Source organism: Schistocerca gregaria, chromosome 3, assembly GCF_023897955.1.
Source record: "Schistocerca gregaria isolate iqSchGreg1 chromosome 3, iqSchGreg1.2, whole genome shotgun sequence".
Taxonomy (NCBI): Eukaryota; Metazoa; Arthropoda; class Insecta; order Orthoptera; family Acrididae; genus Schistocerca; species Schistocerca gregaria.
This window is the reverse complement of record NC_064922.1, coordinates 818,621,962-818,642,306: the sequence shown is the minus strand read 5'-3', so window position 1 is coordinate 818,642,306 and position 20,345 is coordinate 818,621,962. Positions and strand designations below refer to the sequence as shown.

The following is a 20,345-nucleotide window of genomic DNA, read 5'->3' as shown; positions in this document are numbered from 1 at the left end:
GTTATGGCTGCTTTACAACGACTTGCCACTGTCAGCTGGGTTTACGGCAGACTGTTTTGATGACAAAGCGGCGCGAGGTGCTACATATCAACAAGCAAATTTCGTTTGGCTTTCACCCACCAGACGGTGGCAGCCAGAAGTCACGTTGGATGAACGTCACTGATGTACGGCAAGTTTTAGTATCGACAGCCATCTGTATTAACGCTTTAGCTGGCAACGTACGTAGCAATTGACAGCTGACGATTGACTCCCACAGCAACGGTAAAGTACTATCAAAATACACTCCTGGAAATGGAAAAAAGAACACATTGACACCGGTGTGTCAGACCCACCATACTTGCTGCGGACACTGCGAGAGGGCTGTACAAGCAATGATCACACGCACGGCACAGCAGACACTCCAGGAACCGCGGTGTTGGCCGTCGAATGGCGCTAGCTGCGTAGCATTTGTGCACCGCCGCCGTCAGTGTCAGCCAGTTTGCCGTGGCATACGGAGCTCCATCGCAGTCTTTAACACTGGTAGCATGCCACGACAGCGTGGACGTGAACCGTATGTGCAGTTGACGGACTTTGAGCGAGGGCGTATAGTGGGCATGCGGGAGGCCGGGTGGACGTACCGACGAATTGCTCAACACGTGGGGCGTGAGGTCTCCACAGTACATCGATGTTGTCGCCAGTGGTCGGCGGAAGGTGCACGTGCCCGTCGACCTGGGACCGGACCGCAGCGACGCACGGATGCACGCCAAGACCGTAGGATCCTACGCAGTGCCATAGGGGACCGCACCGCCACTTCCCAGCAAATTAGGAACACTGTTGCTCCTGGGGTATCGGCGAGGACCATTCGCAACCGTCTCCATGAAGCTGGGCTACGGTCCCGCACACCGTTAGGCCGTCTTCCGCTCACACCCCAACATCGTGCAGCCCGCCTCCAGTGGTGCCGCGACAGGCGTGAACGGAGGGACGAATGGAGACGTGTCGTCTTCAGCGATGAGAGTCGCTTCTGCCTTGGTGCCAATGATGGTCGTATGCGTGTTTGGCGCCGTGCAGGTGAGCGCCACAATCAGGACTGCATACGACCGACGCACACAGGGCCAACACCCGGCATCATGGTGTGGGGGGCGATCTCCTACACTGGCCGTACACCTCTGGCGATCGTCGAGGGGACACTGAATAGTGCACGGTACATCCAAACCGTCATCGAACCCATCGTTCTACCATTCCTAGACCGGCAAGGGAACTTGCTGTTCCAACAGGACAATGCACGGCCGCATGTATCCCGTGCCACCCAACGTGCTCTAGAGGGTGTACGTCAACTACCCTGGCCAGCAAGATCTCCGGATCTGTCCCCCATTGAGCATGTTTGGGACTGGATGAAGCGTCGTCTCATGCGGTCTGCACGTCCAGCACGAACGCTGGTCCAACTGAGGCGCCAGGTGGAAATGGCATGGCAAGCCGTTCCACAGGACTACATCCAGCATCTCTACGATCGTCTCCATGGGAGAATAGCAGCCTGCATTGCTGCGAAAGGTGGATATACACTGTACTAGTGCCGACATTGTGCATGCTCTGTTGCCTGTGGTTCTGTCAGTGTGATCATGTGATGTATCTGACCCCAGGAATGTGTCAATAAAGTTTCCCCTTCCTGGGACAATGAATTCACGGTGTTCTTATTTCAATTTCCAGGAGTGTAGTAAGATGTACCAGGCGGCCGAACACCACCAAATGGGGTCACGCGGCCAATAATGCCATACCATCATGTCACAAAAACAACACCACTGACGTATAGCTCTGTCTCCAGAATACAGCGCCAGCTGACGCCAAGTAACAGTTCTTATGTCCGAAAAATTCGATGCAGTCCGCGGCTCTCACACACAGTTTAACATGCGACTGAAACTACTAACTTGAGCGTATCAACGTTCTACACAGCTGCCCGAACGCACTCCATTCTGATTTGGTAATCGAGTGCTTTCACACTTCATAGCGCCGCCCCCCCCCCCCCCCCAGAACGGAAAGTTAACACACTTGATTAGTCATGACGGTTCATGATCATGATATCTAAACAGTACCGTCAGTAAGTGATAATATGAAAATCGTCAAGTAATTTCTGTGTAGGACGTACCTATATTTACCTAACTATGTAAATACTGAAGAAACTATTTCTTTTCAAATTTAACAATATGCTCTTCTTCACTTCACTCGACAGTTGTTGACAAGAGGTCTGTAGTGGTTGCAAATACAGCGCACTTGCAAATCCAGTGCCAGGTAAACTTGGAGTAACTGCACTGAAATCGCTTTGCGCGAACAGACTGAACTCTTAGGCAGCTAATAACTATAAAAAAACGCCAATCTCTTCTTGCATAGAGCGAACTGCCTATATTTAATACCGTCATTTCACAGGAATTCCAGCCACATGTGCAAATACATGCTGTACGTGTGCACGTTACGAAAAAGCTATATTCTCTCTGTAAAAAGGTACTCAGATATATTTTAGCATTATTTTTCCAATGAAACACAGCATTAGATTTCCTAGACTAAACACAAATATACATGCTATACTCGGATCTTCCCATTCTCTAAGAACATATATTTCTTAAATTAGTGTGAATATTCAGTCCCGAGGAGACAGCTATGTCATTACGGACGAGAGAAGAAATTGACAGAGGTTTTGCATAATGAATCTCCCAGAAATTTTCATCCTATTTAGTTTACAAATGCGTGTCGGATCGCGACATTTTTAAAGAGGTTTACGTCAACACATTCTCCGCTGTATAATGAGATGAGCCCATGTATCTCACCTTTCAACGTGCAAGCAGACAAACATTAAAAACTCAAACGGAGGCATGTTATCGGGCACTAAAAAAGGGGAAGCTTTTTCTTTTCAATAAATATGCCGATGCTAACCAAAGTCATCGAAAGTTGAACACGTAATGGCAAACTTTAGATAGGCACTTTGCAGTATCAGACAGTCGGTACTGTTATTAGATTTAGCTCCCAGTACTTGACTTGGACGCAAAATTTCAGATCGTTAAAAAATAAGGTGTTTGTTAGCCTGATCTTTCCTGTAGGTATAAGGCGTCTCATTTTTCCACCACAGGCCTTTTTCTTCATACTTCCTCCTGGGAGTTACCTGTCATGTTATTACAAGTGGCGTTTCCCCTCGCCTTTTCTTCAAACATGTGCTGTTATTTGACGAGCCCAGCTGTAGCCTTGTGGGGCTGACGTGATGGGCTGCTGAGCACCTGCGTGCCACGCACTTCCGGTACGTCGCCACACACTCGTGCGGGAAAGCACTCTTTACGCAACCTGAGAACGCCGTATTTTCAGACTGAAGCCTGTGGCGCTATTTCGTATACGGGCCGGAATACTGTAGCACGCGCCCCGAAGGTCACGGTGCTGTTATTTTTCAGTGTGAGGAAGGAAACTGTGGAAATATTGGCGCCATTTAATTAACAGAGTGCAGAAGAATAATGAGAGAGCTGATACCGACTGCGCCGCAAAACAACAGAAATAGCTAAATACATGCAGAACTGTAGCCCGAAGCGTTTTTCCTCCGGTTCTGTACGAGGTGTAACGTTTAATTAGCCTCGCCTGTGAATGTTGGTAGAGAAATGAAAGTAAAATCATAACCATACACAACAAGAGCAGCAGAAGCGCCACACAAAGCTACAATCACGACGCACTACCAGCTGTCTGGCACAAAATTCCAAAAGTTAACGTCGACTTCATGAAATTTTTGAAACGGTTGTAGATACCGAAATGCCGTATCCGTCATCCGCTAATTTACATGGAGTCTATTATTTTGTCATACACTTCATACTCTTAAATTTTATTTACTTTTGCTGTAGTTGCTTTCAAATTTCTTTGCAGATGTGAAATACTTTTCACATGACATCCGACAGCCCGACAAAGAAGTACTATGTTAATGTTGGCAGGCACATATTTCGCAAGAAAAACTGGAAGGTGTGGTAAATGACAGCCCTTTGTCTGCTAATGCAATTCTTCGACCCCAGTCTTATAATTGGGTCCTAATAGGGTCGCAAAAACTATGTTCCGCCGCAAGACTTCCACTCAACGTTTAGCAAATCTTTCATGTTTCTTTACCACAAAGTTTGACTGTGGACAAAGTATGAGATAAAGTATCAAAAATAACAGATGGGAGATGAAGTCTATTTCAGACGCTTACCATGAGAGGGGAAATATTAGTGGGAGGTTCGCCACTAACATCTAAGAAAGTCAGCCTCATTGTACTCTCTCTTTAAGTTCTATCTAACATCGTTTTAGTACGGTGGTCTATGAAAATAAATATACAATGAAAGAAAAAAACAAACAAAAATCTTATATTATACGACGCGCAAAACATGTATTATACGGATAAAATGCTTAAAACAGTGAGAGCGTCTTTCGTCGCGCAAAACACGTATTATACAAAAAACAGTTTACAATACTGAGAATATCTTTCGAGCGAGAAAATACTGGATGCGGAAGAGAAATCTTTCTCTCTTTATAAAGTACAAGATAGCTACAAGAAACGAATTTAACGCAATCAACAGTAAAAATTACACTACGTCACGAGCTTCATAGGAAATCACTTGGTACCGGTGCAGATGGAAAGAAAATTGGTGGAAACGTTTTCTCTAGAAAAAGAGAGAGCAGTAGAAGCTACAAGCAGCATTCGATCTCTCTAAGAAAATCTGCGATTGTTTCCCTATGTGGGGCTGCTTCTGTTTGTAAGTGAACACAAAAGGCTCAAATGAAACAACACGTTTACCATTACGTCACTGTTTAATTATCTCCACGACGCGTTTCGAAGGTTTAAAACTCCATCTTCAGGTGTATTTTTATTCGGCAGTGCGCCTGCGCGCGCGTTTGTGAGATATATATATGTGTGTGTGTGTGACGATTTTTGGAGGAACTTTTCTGTGGCACTGTCTAGTTGAGAAACAAAAGGCAATTTCAGAACATAGTTTTGCTTCTTTTTTACTAAAAACTTAACATATATCTGACAGTGAAAATAAAACAGAATACCTCCAGTGGTCACAGGTTGCTTTCACATGTAAACTATGATATTTTGTAAACAAATATGACGCCTGGAAACTACTGGGTGCAAAGAACATATAGCAAAAGAGAAACATTATCACAAAGTACAAAGAATATGCAACGTATGAACATTATTGTTTTAGAATAAGTTTTACACGATTGTAGAGATCTTTGCTTGAGGTGCTGGATACATGCTTTGGAACAAATCTTGAGGTGGCATAGAAATCAGTCAAGTTTATACAGCTTAAATTTCATACTCGTTTATATAATGTGGTGGTTTCTGCAAACTATTATTATGTTGCCAGAAGTGGTAAAATGACACATAAATAACCATTTTCTTTGTGGTTCTGGGATAGGGATGAAAGACTGAAGGCGGAAGGAAAGAAAGAAAAAGAGGAAATAATCGACAAAATAGTTCTGGCTGAAACATTCGTAAGATCTACCGCTATACATGTTTTTCTACTATAAAGTTAAGATAACGTTTGCAGGAAATCCAATTCCAGATACACTAAGAATCGTTTCTCCGCCACTGAACACATACAGGGTTATTACTAATGATTGAAGCGATTTCACAGCTCTTCAATAACTTTATTATTTGAGGTATTTTCACAATGCTTTGCACACACATACAAAAACTCAAAAAGTTTTTTTAGGCATTCACAAATGTTCGATATGTGCCCCTTCAGTGATTCGGCAGACATCAGGTCGATGATCAAGTTCCTCCCACACTCGGCGCAGCATGTCCCCATCAATGAGTTCGAAAGCATCGTTGATGCGAGCTCGCAGTTCTGGCACGTTTCTTGGTACAGGAGGTTTAAACACTGAATCTTTCACATAACCCCACAGAAAGAAATCGAATGGGGTTAAGTCGGGAAAGCGTGGAGGCCATGATATGAATTGCTGATCATGATCTCCACCACGACCGATCCATCGGTTTTCCAATCTCCTGTTTAAGAAATGCCGAACATAATGATGGAAGTGCGGTGGAGCACCATCCTGTTGAAAGATGAAGTCGGCGCTGTCGGTCTCCAGTTGTGGCATGAACAAATTTTCCAGCATGTCCAGATACACGTGTCCTGTAACTTTTTTTTTTTTCGCAGAAGAAAAAAGGGCCGTAAACTTTAAACCGTGAGATTGCACAACACACGTTAACTTTTGGCGAATTGCAAATTTTCTGCACGAATGCGTGAGGATTCTCTACCGCCCAGATTCGCACATTGTGTCTGTTCACTTCATATTAAGAAAAAAATGTTGCTTCATCACTGAAAACAAGTTTCGCACTGAACGCATCCTCTTCCATGAGCTGTTGCAACCGCGCCGAAAATTCAAAGCGCTTGACTTTGTCATCAGGTGTCAGGGCTTGTAGCAATTGTAAACGGTAAGGCTTCAGCTTTAGCCTTTTCCGTAAGATTTTCCAAACCGTCGGCTGTGGTACGTTTAGCTCCCTGCTTGCTTTATTCGTCGACTTCCGCGGGCTATGCGTGAATCTTGCCCGCAGGCGTTCAACCCTTTCTTCGCTCACTGCAGGCCGACCCGTTGATTTCCCCTTACAGAGGCTACCAGAAGCTTTAAACTGTGCATACCATCGCCGAATAGAGTTAGCAGTTGGTGGATCTTTATTGAACTTCGTCCTGAAGTGTCGTTGCACTGCTATGATTAACTAATGTGAGTGCATACGCTTTCTAGACTCCTGTCACCATTTTGTCTCACTGCGCTCTCGAGCGCTCTGGCGGCAGAAACCTGAAGTGCGGCTTCAGCCGAACAAAACTTAGAGTTTTTCTACGTATCTGTAGTGTGTCGTGACCATGGGTCAATGAATGGAGCTACAGTGAATTTATGAAATCGCTTCAATCATTTGTAATAGCCCTCTATATACAGTAATTATTATACCTTAAGCGCCTGCCACTGCCTGCCACTAGCCACTGGCATAGCCCACATTGGGAAGAATTAACAGCAACACTGAGCACAGAGTGGCAAGGTCTTTGGAAAAACTCTTGCTTGCATCGCTTACAGAGCAATTAGTTTGGTGGTCGTCAGGGACGCCATCTTGTCGGCGAATGTGGGAGACTGTGCTATGACAATATCTTTTGCGCGTACATCTGGCCGACACGCGTCACATGAGAAGGTCAGAGATAGTGAAGCGTGCAATAGCGCCACGCTTCCGAGAGCTGATCAAGCTAAGGCCGCGTCACATGGCACTCAACGTAAATTATACCAAGTAATAATAATAATAATAATAATAATAACTTTCAGTTCAGTGTATTAATAAGGAAACAAAGTAGTACTGTGGCGAAGTGTAGACAGAATTCTATTTATATTTGCCTGCCACCCATTTTGCGAAGCTACCACAATACAACGAAGTTAGCTTGTTACACAATCCGCGCAGCTTTCGATTATGCGGTCCTTCCGCTCCGACTAACATGTAGATAACACTTCAAACACTACTTTTACGAAGGTGGTAGGTAGTGCGCCAGAGTTATACAAATCGGATCCGATGTGCATTTGAACTGGAAATTGAGCAGGAGGGGAACGCCTTCCTAAGCTGAGGATGTGATCCAACAAGATAAGGAAACCAGAATGAGATATTCACTCTGCAGCGGAGTGTGCTCTGATATGAAACTTCCTGGCAGATTAAAACTGTCGGACCGAGACTCGAATTCGGTACCTTTGCCTTTCGCTGTGAGGACGGGGAGTGATTCGTGCTTGGGTAGCTCAGTTGGTAGAGCACTTGCCCGCGAAAGGCAAAGGTCCCGAGTTCTCGGTCCGACACACAGTTTTAATCTGCCAGAAACTTTCAATATAAGGAAACTTTTACGCGATCATAAATGATAAATATTCTATACACTTAGAAGGACTACAGCATACAATAGCAGCACTTAAATCAGTTTTAATGCCTACAAATAAAAGTTTTAATCTTTGCTCTGTTGGGGACCTTTTAAGCCGGCCAGGTTGGCCGAGCGGTTCTAGACGCTACAGTCTGGAAACGCGCGACCGCTACGGTCGCAAGTTCAAATCCTGCCTCGGACATGGATGTGTGTGATGTCCTTAGTTTAGTCAGGTTTAAGCAGTTCTAAGTTCTAGGGGACCTTAGAAGTCCCATAGTGATCAGAGCCATTTGAATCATTTTTGAACCTTTTTAGTACTTGCACTTTCCTTATTTATTTCACAAGTTCTTGTCACCCGAAATCTTTATTGGGCATCTTGATATCTGTGGGCGTGCTCAAAGTGAAGAAAAGAGCAGTTTTCTTACGTGAAGGATATATTAAACTCTGTATCTGCCGACTGTGATGGCTTCAAGGTCTCATGAATAAAATTCTCTATACAGAGCGGGGTGACACAGTGGTTATCACATTGGACTCGCATTGTGGAGGTCGAGGGTTCAAACCCACGTCCAGTCATCCTGATTTAAGTTTTATTTGATTTCTCTAAATCGCTTCAGGCAAATTCCGCGATGGTTCCATTGAAAGGTCACGGCCGACTTCCTTCGCCAATCCGATGGCACCGACGACCTCGCTGTTTTGTCCCTTCCCCCAAATCACCCAACTAGCCAACCAAAATGCGCTATGGATATTCATCAGCTCCAAAGAGTTATTTTAACGTAGACCTAATGAAATTCACATTAAGAGAAAACATATATACAGAAGTATTCTACGTGACGGACTGGTCTAACAAGATTGAAGCTGCAGACAGATTGGTGTACCAAATCGTGTACAGTAGAAAAGCACAGCTAAACTACGTGTTCAAGTAGCGAACACGCCGTACACAGTTCTTGCAAAGTTTTAGTTTTCCTGTCGTTCCGGTAGAAATAAGACACAGATCCGATTTGTAAACATCTTATAGGAGGTAGCCTGTTCGATGCAGAGCTGATATATTCTGTCCGTGCTGAAATGAGTCATCCGTTACCAGTAACATGGAAATAATTAATTATAGTCTTGTCACCGTGGCTGGGCAGGTTAATAGTAGTTCACACTTATAGCCCGTCGGCAACGATTTTAGTGAAATAATATCAGTAAAGATCTCACAGCCCTTAGTATACTGGGTATAATTAATGATAGCCTTATAGCACAAATAAGCTGCCTTACTCTTACTCCTGAAATAACATCCTCTCCCTCTAAAGGCGAATGTGCCAGGCGTTACTGTTTTTCGAAGCGCGACGTTTTTTACCACTGGCCAGCCGCACAATAATTTGGTTCTCTACTAGAAATGCTGATCTGGCTCGACTATAATGTTACATGTATTTGAACTTAGTCTAATTTATCAGTATACCGTCAAGAGTGAACGTGATTGCTGCAACAATTAAAACCGGTAGTACAGAGCAATTATTTGTAATTTAGGTACTTCACGCATATTTTAAAAAAGAAAGGTTTCACTGTGATTATTTGTCAAGTTTCGCGTTAAACACTCGTCGCAAAAAACCATTTTGACATGGAACGAGACAGCACACACAAAGATAACAGAATTTTGGTTTAAAAAAAGATGGATACGAGAGATTCACTGTAGAAGTACGAGGGACTCTGACAAAACGGATTTGTGCTGCCAATACGTTTTTTCAATATACAATATTTTTTACTTGGTTCTTAATTAGTTCTTTCGTTCCTGCTGCAAGATTATTTAAATGATGCCTTTCGAACAGTACACATTTCTCTGAAAAGGTTTAAGATTCTCATCCAAGAGAATTTTTTGCAGTTATTTTAATGTATCCAAATTATTTAAACCAAGCAGTAATAGGAAGTGTATATGCAGAGATGTTAGTGTAAAATTCATAGATACTTTAAGGAGACCGCTGGTTATGAGAACACTTCGGTGACTGATGGCCGTCCTTTGTGACTAGATAGTTACTCCAGAATATAACACGGTGCGCAATGACAGGCTAAGAAATCTTGAGGAAGATTCATGTTTCAGTGTCCGTGGAGAGTGGCCATTGTTAATGAAGATAGCAGAAGTTCCAGAATATATTTCTTGAAAAGTTTTTACACGCCTTAAGCCAATAGCAAACTGACGCAAATGATCACACAACACGTATTGGTGTGTGAGCGAGCGCGTGCTATTTACGATGGTACGTATTCTTCTTTAACTGAATGTACTACCGCTTCCTGCTATTCATCTTAAAGTACAGAGCGAGCGCAAAGTTATCTCTAAGGAACAGCTATGCGGTTTGATGCAAACGTTAGCTTAACTCGTATAGACTTTGTGGGTACACTTTTGCATGTGCTCAGCTACTTCAACTACAGGAATTTCAAGTAGCTCTTTGACATAATGGTGCACCGTCAGCATTGGGGTTATTTATTTGCTAGTTCTTGGATGAAATCTTTTGAGACAGGTGGATCGGTAGATACGGTCCACTTTCACTTTCACCATACATTGGTGACGGGACAACTGACTAGTTTTAACAATCGACTGTTTTCTCATTCAGTTTTTTTTAACTAGTTTCTGCGGCCGCGTCATCTATATCAGTCTTTTTCATTCACCCTTCGACTTCAGTGGTTTCACTTACTGGTAATGAAAGTCAACCTACTGTCAAGTGTTTGACTGTTGAGTCAGTTATATGAATGTTGTCACCGACCTTGATTTCACTCACATATTGTTTAGTCTTTTCGGTTATACGTGAACTATGACTATGGTTACCAATTTTTGTTTAAAGACAAATACCGTATTTTATTCAAGGACAGGTGAATAAAAATGTATGTTTCTCGAAGTGACGTATTTTCAAAGTTTATGTATTTATTTACCTACCAAAGATCCAACAGAGAGCAGCGTGCTTCGTTACAGGATCATTTAGTAATCGCGAAAGCGTTACGGAGATGATAGATAAACTCCAGTGGGAGACTGTGCAGGAGACACGCTCAGTAGCTCGGTACGGGCTTTTGTTGAAGTTTCGAGAACATACCTTCACCGAAGAGTCAGGCAGTATATTGCTCCCTCCTACGTATATCTCGCGAAGAGACCATGAAGATAAAATCAGAGAGATTAGAGCCCACACAGAAGCATACCGACAATCCTTCTTTCCACGTACAATACGAGACTGGAATAGAAGGGAGAACCGATAGAGGTACTCAGGGTACCCTCCGCCACACACCGTCAGGAGGCTTGCGGAGTATGGATGTAGATATAGAATAGGAATTTTCGTACGTTTGGAATTAAATACGTGTTTTTGATTGGCTATAAAAGGTAAAAACTGGTTCTGCATCATAAAAATATGTTCTAATAAATGAACAGTTTTTATTTAACGTATGCCTGTTCGCTTCTGGCTGGGGCCTTTCGCCTGACGTTTTTTGACGATTTTTCTGACGATTCGAAAGCTTGACTGACTGGTTCTGACAAAGCTTTATCCCCCACCACGGGTGGCGGACTGAGGGTGAACCTCTGACAGAGCCAGCCACTCCTGCTGGCGGAATAACAGAAAAATAGTCAAACAAATGTCGACCGAAAAACCAGAGATCGAAGCCAACAGGTAACATGTCAATAAGCACACAGGAAAACCTGAACAAATTAAATTTATTGAAGCTCTCACATCCCGCCGACTTGCACCCATCACCGATAATTCGCTTTTGGTAAACGCTGTGATGATATTAACAGCATGCATATAAAACATTTTTTTATTACTTGGTGCTTTAATCACTTGCTTTTTAAGCATGTACTGTTACTTGTCGAAACTATTTTTACGCGATAAATATTCGTCGTCACCCGGTAATTCTCCGTGAAATCCTAGCCCTCTAGCGGGACGCGCTGGCGTATTAAATGCACAAAATGCAAATTACGTTTATTTTTGCGAGATTAGGTCATCTGTTGGGACAGGGCAATCAATTATTCCTTGATTACTGCTTCGGCCGCCGTGCTAATAGATCCTTCCCACTGTCGATCACCTGTAGTGTGTGAGAAGTTTAAAAGTGAATATGTCACGTTTGGCTTAAATACACCGCGCGCCTCGTCGTTTAAGTAAAATTTCTCCTGTTTAGATTTCCTAATTTGACTAAAAATGATAACTACTCTTTTCCATTCGGTTTTGTGTGCAAGTGGGCTGTAAAGTGAAAACGACGTTCTTCTTGTTCATATTACGTTAAAAAAGGGCTCAGCTGACAAATTTCATGATTTATTCATTACAAATTTCGATTCTGGAACAGACCATTCGATGGGGATGATATCTCCGGTGAAGAAGCCATTTACTACAGCGAGTATTATTCTATTATTCACGAAGTGAGCAGCAATACCCTGAAGTGAAAGTGGTGAAGGTAATACTGGGCTTGCGACGGAGATTTATTTCATAGGCTAAGAGAGAGTAAATGGTAAAATATCAGTAATGTCAGTAAAGGCAAAACAAAAACGCATCGTGAAAGCATTTTTATTACAAAGTTAAAAATTGTGAATGTGAAGAAAAGATATGAATTAATACAAGTAAACAAAATGCTTCAAGTCAAACTTAGCACACTTTCGTGTGTTGTGAATCTACTCATTATTGAATTTTCTCATTTTGAGAGAGTTGAAGGACGATCTGTTTAATTGTTAAAAACCATTCAAAAGCCAATATCGTATAAAATATTTTTTTTTAATTTAAAAAACCTGTTTCAAGAAACTATGCTGTCATCTTCAGGTTTAAAATCTTTTGTTGCAAAAACATGTTCATTTTATGCTAAAACCACGCATAAGATGTCAAGTGGATAAAAACAGCACATTATTCACCTGACATCTTGTTCGTGAGGTCAGCGTAAAATGGATATGCTTTACAACAACAGGTTTTAAGATCTGAAGTTGACAGCATAGTTTGTTAAAAGCGGTTGTCTTAAATAAATAAAAAAATTATGTGATCTTGTATGTTGAATGGTTTTTAACTATACATAATTCTACTAGAAGCATGCTATCTGAAGCAAAAATTGTCAACCAACTAGAAATCATAAAGAATACCAACAAATGACGTATTCCTGAAATACTGGTCCCTTCAAGTGATGCGTATGTGACAGATTGGTATGGAGAAAAGCAGTAAGCACGCCGGCCGCCCGTTAGTAGAAGAACTCACACGTCCGCTCGAGGGTTAAGTAAGACAGTTTCAGAAGACGAATGTCTTCTAGATATTGTATATCGCATTGAATTTATCTTGAAAGTCACTTTTCATCCAGGTACACGGTTTCTTCCAATTCCACGACACGCAGCGTTTGAGCATTTAGATCCAGACACAAAGTTTGCTAGTAAGTAAACGCCTATTCATAATTATAAACGAAAATCTTAAGTAAAAGCTACTTATTGGTATTCAATACAAAGCTAACGACGGAATGAGAATAGCAGTGATAGCAAGCTGTAACAGAATGCAGTCAACAAAAATGATTTGACAATGTCAAAACGATCCAATTTCTCAGCTTCAACAGTGAATGGTAATCCATCCGATACATAAAACTACAACCGACTAAAAAGATTGTTTCTATTCGTTTGTCCCCATAGGGTTGAAGGTGCGAGGTTTTTTCGACAAGTAACACCCCACATTAAAAAAACAAAGCATTAATATGTATAGACAAACGTCCTTGTTGGTGCTTCACATTTGATGTTTTTTCTGTGCGCCGGTGAAGTTTCGAACCGTTCTGGCAGATGCCAGAGCAGTAGTACAGTGCCAAAATTGCTACTACATACGACTCACGTTACAGGCAGCGCTCCCACAGCTCCAGATATGCTGAATCTTGCGGATGCAATGCTGTTATTCGTGCCGGCAGGGGCATCAAAACTCGACAATTGGCTCTACACTTTGTCGGTCATAATTGGAAGTGCGTCTGCGATCGAGACTCTCGGATATTCAAAGAGGTACTCAAGATGCGTTCCACGAATGCTCACAGCGGACCACACAATTCAGAAAAAAGCCATTTCATCTGAATTGTTGCAGCTTTTTCAGACCAACGGACAGGCCTTTCTGTTACGGATCGTTACGGGGGACGAAAGCTAAGCGCATCACTCTGTGCCGGAAACAAAAAGGCAGTCCATGGAGTGGCATGGTCCTCATTCACCTCAAAAGAAAAAATTTGAGACAGTCCCGTCTGCCGGAAAAATGATGACAGTCTTCTGGGTTTGTGAGGGCGTCAGTCTCGTGGATGTGATGGCAAGAGGGTCAACCATCAATTGAGAGCCATACGTGAAGACTCTGAACAAACTCAAGAACCGTTTCCGACGTGTTCGATCACACGAAAATCTTGCTTCAACACTATAATGCACGCCCACACACAAGTTTGTAAACTCGGGAACACATCGCCAAATTGGGTTGGACATCATTGCCTCATCCAGCCTAGAGTCCAGACCAGGCAACCTCGGACTTCCATCTCTTTTGGTCGCTTAAAGATTCTCTGTGGGGAACGCATTTTGAAGATGACGAGAATGTCAGTCACGCAGAGAAAACATGGCTACGCTTAGAGGACAAGAGCTTTTATCTGGAGCGAATACATGCTCTTCGACAACGTTGTCGTGCTGCCATAGAACGTAATTGAGACTATGTAGAAAAATAGGACATAGACAAGACGGCCATAGAACGTGATGGAGACTACGAAGAAAAATAGGGCATGGACAAGACATGTTGATGTATATTGTCACCAGATTCTGACTCTTAACAATAAATATGTTCTGAGAAAAAAAAGTGGGACATTGATTATTAAACCACCGTGGTATAATGCAACCGATACGTAAAATAAGAGATGAGTACACTAAGCAGATTCAGAAGGATGTAGGTTGCAGTAGGTACTGGGAGATGAAGCAGCTTGCACAGGATAGAGTAGCATGGAGAGCTGCATCAAACCAGTCTCAGGACTGAAGACAACAACAACAACGTAAAATAACAACCGAATGAGTTTATTGTTTTCCAGCAACAGACTGAATCAATTGTTTCTCGTCAATGCCAGACATAGCCCTTCTTGGCGTCGTTTGTGGCGTTACGTTAAGGATGAAGTGTTCATTTCAACAGTTCTTGATGTGCGAATTCGTGGGCTACGAATACGAAATGATGTAGAGGCGGTGACGGAAGACTTGTTGGCAAAGACGTGGAGAAAAAACTTAATGAGCTAAGGTACCATTTGCATAAAAGGGCATAGTTATATCTAGCACAATTCGTTAGAAATAAATTTCTGTACTCAGGAAAAACTATGTTCGTCCTGTGCGGCCCATAAGGTAAGCCACGTGAAGAACCTCGGAATAAATGCATGGAACGAGTAAATACTAGACTGCTTGTATTTTTGTTCCGGAGTCGCCCACCATTTCATTAGTGTACAGACAATCAAGGAGGAGGTCCCAGTGGAGGATAGCTGACGAACGGTTCTGTCGATACCATCTTGTCAACAAGGGTGCGATCGAGCATCGATTAGTGATCACATTTTCCGCGGAACTTCCACCGAGCCGAGCGAGGGGGGACGTCAGAGGCCGGGCGCGGGAATAAAATCCCGCCGGCTTGGGGAAGGTGATGGATATCGACCACGAGCGACTCTCGACGGCGCTCGTCGGCTGTCACGTCACGTCAGCGCCTAATAGCGGCAGACGCGCGTCGCCGCACTCGCCCTTTCTAGACGTCAGTCAAGCCTCATCTCGCGTAACGGAGCAGCCCCTCCCGCTATTAGGTAGATGTCTCCTCACCAGAATATTATACAAATTACAGAAACTAGTTGACAGCGGCGAAGTGTTCAGTTCTTTGCGGACGAACGTAGTGGATAGTGGCTGTGAAGAGAAATGTAGGAGCATGCAGTCCAGAATGAAACTTTTTGTCTGAGCAGGAGTTTAATCTGGATTTCCTACTTTTTAGCTGACCGAAGTGGCCGAGTAGATCTAGGCGCTTCAGTCCGGAACCGAGCGTCCGCTACGGTCGCAGGTTCGAATCCTGCCTCGGGCATGGATGTGTGTGATGTCCTTAGGTTAGTTAGGTTTAATTAGTTCTAAGTTCTAGGGCGCTGATGACCTCAGCAGTCAAGTCCCATAGTGCTCAGAGCCATTTGATTCATGTTCAACCTACTTTTTACGTGCAGTCGCCTGAGCCATTGAGATGTCTGACCACGCCTCCAGACCTGCCGTGTGCTGACATTACGTAAATAAGGCTATGTAATGGAAGTGAGATAAGTTCCTATTACGAAGCCCCCTGTCTCTCCCCCCCCCCCCCCTCCCCCATCTTTAACCCCTTCGGCCTACTATTTATTCTCATTTGCCTCCTGGGAGAACCACAGGTTGCCGTTTCCTAAAGCTTCCGGTGGCCTGGAGAGCCAGAGAGCATAATAGATAATGTATCAGCTCGTGAAAAGCAGGACAGTGACTTTGGAAGAGGTGTGGGTACAGGAAAAACAATACTCCGCTTACGATTAATTCTTGAAAAAAAATACTAAAGAAGGCTCATGACACATATAACGTCGTCGTCTGTTGAAAAATATCGACAATCATATCCACAAAAGAAATACTATTTCTTTGCGATTTCAGGCACCGAGTTCCCTTCTTCTGGGTATTTGAATTACAGCATACCATCGAGCGTCAAAAGTAAAAATGTGTAGGCAGCATAGTACTGTTGCTCATGACACATAGCGTCTTCTGTGGAAAAATATCGGCAATGAGATTCACAAAAGAAATACCTAGTTCCCTCCATCTGAATATTGGAGTTATAGCATACTAGCGAGCGTCAAAAGTAAGCAGGTGTAGTCAGCATAGTACTGTTGTGGGTCATGTTTCATGTTCAAATACGGCGTATTTTTGACGTTCAATAATAATGCTATAATTATTATCTTCTTCAAAAGTGCCTAGGTGCCTGAAACCGGTAAAAAAATAATTTCTTTTGTGCAACTGGGTGCTGACTTTTTCAACAAATATACTTACATTTGCTGCAGAAAGATCAAATACTAACTATGTAATGCCTCCGCCAAACTAGAAAAAGCACTCTACAGGGTAAACCGGCGACAGCTGTTTTGAGATTCTGACAGACAGTGGCAAAAAGTAAGATTGAAGAGTAGTCTAGAGACTATAGATGGAACAGGTGGCTGTCATAAGATGTGGAGAACAAAGAAAACGCTACTATTAAGCACGGTGCACGACAGGGCTGCTCACTGTCTCCTGTCGTGGCAAATGGATGCATTTAGAGTACTATAAATGAAGTCAGAGAAAAGCCATGGTAATAAACTAGAAAAGTTGTGGTTGGCTGATGACATCACAGTGTAAGTGAAGATGCGGAACAGTTACAAGCGATGCTGGCCCAAATGGAAATCACCCTCAGCTCTTCCTATGGCAAGAAAATCAATAACGCTATAACAAAAATCTAAGAGATGAGCAAACAAAACATCGTTGCTCAGTGCTCACTTTATATCTTAACAACAAGCAACTGGAGACAGACGAATGCTTCGCCTGCCTAGGGAGTAAAAATACGTAAGATCAAAGAAGGATACTGAAAACCGAATCTACCACACAAAGGCGGCTTTCTAACAAGAAAACAAACCGTTTCACATCGAGCTGCTTAGATAAACATTTCAGGAAAGACCTCACAAAGACTTCTGTTTGGTGTGTGCTGCTGTGCGGAGGTTTAAACATGGACGATCGGAGAAGCAGAAAAACACAAAATAATAGTCTTCGAGATTTGATGCTACCGCAGAACGCTAAAGACTGGCTGGATAGACAAGGTTTCAAATGAAAAGGTGTTCCACAAAGTGGAGGAAGTGAAGCCATTTCTTAATTAGGAACTTGTCTCCAACAGAGAAGGGACATGGGTCGGGCATCTGCTGAGACGTGACGTGACATTAAAAGTCCCAAAAAGGACAATAGACGTGAAGAGCGTGAGAGGACTGGAATACATAAACCAGGTCATGGATGGTACCAGCTGGGTTACCTATACTGCTTTCAAGACGAAGGCAGAAATGCAGGACAAGCTGTTGCCAACCAACTTGATGGTTGAAGACCTAAGAAGAAGTACATGTCTTTGCATCTTCATTAATTTCAATAGAACTAACACCATTTCATTTCAATCAATTCTGTTGATAAATGTGACCACTGTTCATCATTTTCCAGTCCGTTTTCCGTCTATTACAAAAGCGTTCATATAGAACAACAATTTCTTGTAATACCCATTGGAAAATATGCCTATATCCCACTGAGTATTTATCACGAATACGAGAAAATGCAATGATAGCTCCGGGGATAGCTAAGAATAACTTGTTTCTAAGATGCCATATATAGATATTACATCAAGCCAGTAAATATATAATCTGAACCGGAATCCAACCTATGTCTAACGTTGCCATCGTTCACAGAGCGTAGATGCCGCGACAGCAGCTTAACGATAAATTACGACACACGAATACGGGCTCGTTTGATGTGGGGCTTCGCTTCTACAGGTTGTGATTAGTGTCACACGCTGAGCATAATGCACGGGGATTAGGAGTTTTAAAATTTATCTGGCCTTGTTCAACAGTTGACAATTATTCATCTTCCACAACTGCATGACGGGTCTTCTCACATATGACTGTTATAGTAATACCATCTTCGTGACTTCTTACTGACAGTACTTTTTACATCAGGAACATAATTTCAATCCCTCCATTTCAGACGGTGATCATAAAAGCAATTTCATCAGTCCTTAAGTGTCCCAATATGCGGCGAATATGAAACTAATCACTACCAAGAGAGTTTAGTCACTAAAACGTCACATGTACACCACATTTCCATAAGCAGTAATGTACTACAGGTCGATGTTCCATGGGTCCACATACTGCTAAAACAAGAAGTGGAAGAAGAAGGGATGTGAGGGCTACAGACCAAACAAATAAGACTGTTTGGTCTAAAGTTATACTTTCTGATCGTATATTAATTGCTGCTGTAATCAAGTTTACTGCACCAAGAACTGATGATACACCTCCTTAGTGTAATGAAAAAAAGGCTACATCGACAGATGCACCCCCATGTGCAATAGCTCCTGCTAGGACTGCATTTATGGAAATTGTTTCTTTGCCAATAGACACACCCGATTCCCACGTGGATGGAAGTGGGGACAGACGTTTTTAAGAGATAAATGTAGAACCTAAATGACAATTTTTGAGAGAAGTCACAGGGGATGAATTCTGACAGATTTTGTATCTTCTGAGATAAATAACGAGGTTATACTTTTACACCACACTTGTTACTGCTTATCTGTTTCGAAACACTGATTTAAGCTTTGTTATCACCGCTGACCTCGTGTTTCTGAACACTACTTTTCCACGCGTAAATAAGTCCTGCATTACATCTGCTGCTCCTTCTATCAACCTTTCGCTCTCTTTTCTCCACTGGATCATTCACGCTCACTTCGATCCAGGGAACGACGCCCTTTGACATGCCAGCACAGCAGTGTACGAAGGCTATTAACACGCGAATGGGCACTGAAGCGACACGGTATACGAACATAGCTATTAATTTGACGAGAAAGTCGAGAACTGCCGCTACAGAGAGCGTGGCCGGCGTTGTCAGTCGGCACATCCGCTCCAGACATGCGCCACCTGTGTTTGTTGACGGAACCATGTCACGTGACAAGCGCTCGCTATGAGTACATGTGAGGGCCAGTAACGGCTTTTTACCTGTAGGACGATGGCGACGGGCTGCCAGATGGAGGCGAGATGCCGACGAATCGCCTCAGCTGGATGGCTGTGCGGCGGCGGCAGTGGGACAGCGGAGTGCGGCACGTGTCCCGACTGACAGCGTGCTGCCCGCAGAGTCTGGCGACACGTCCTGCCCGCACAACGGCCTCACGCGCACTAACTCCTGCTCTCCTCGCCGGCTATTGGCGCCTCCGTCGATGCCGCGGCGCCACGCATGCGCACTAGGTGCGGTGTCCAGCGCGCCCGCACTCCAGCCGGCCCAGCGCGGCAATCAAGTGCCGATTGGAGAATCCGCAAGGACAACGACCTGGAAACGCTTCACAGCAGCCGCAACGTGTCAAGGAGACGATTCGCATTGTCGATTTCTGTCATAACCGTCACGCACGGTGCATTCATCTGATTACCTTATATTAACCAAAGTATTGCCTAGTTATTTCTCATAAGCCAAAGTATTCATCATCATTTAAGACTGATTATGCCTTTCAACGTTCAGTCTGGAGCATAGCCCCCTTATAATATTCCTCCACGATCCCCTATTCAGTGCTAACATTGGTGCCTCTTCTGATGTTAAACCTATTACTTCAAAATCATTCTTAACCGAATCCAGGTACCTTCTCCTTGGTCTGCCCCGACTCCTCCTACCCTCTACTGCTGAACCCATGAGTCTCTTGGGTAACCTTGCTTCTCCCATGCGTGTAACATGACCCCACCATCTAAGCCTGTTCGCCCTAACTGCTACATCTACAGAGTTCATTCCCA

At 43.4% G+C, this 20,345-nt stretch overlaps 1 protein-coding gene across 2 annotated transcripts in view; it reads right to left on the bottom strand.

Annotated features, from left to right (window-relative positions):
* The window catches only part of LOC126354517 (putative polypeptide N-acetylgalactosaminyltransferase 9), a 1,011,821-nt gene extending 992,056 nt beyond the window's left edge, over positions 1 to 19,765 (bottom strand). Inside the window, exon 1 of one of the 2 annotated variants that reach the window (XM_050004230.1) lies at positions 19,566 to 19,765. The gene's annotated coding sequence lies outside the window, so the exon portion shown is untranslated. The remainder of the gene's footprint in view (positions 1 to 19,565) is intronic. The other variant, XM_050004237.1, reaches the window with a different exon arrangement.
* Positions 19,766 to 20,345: the final 580 nt, after the last annotated feature.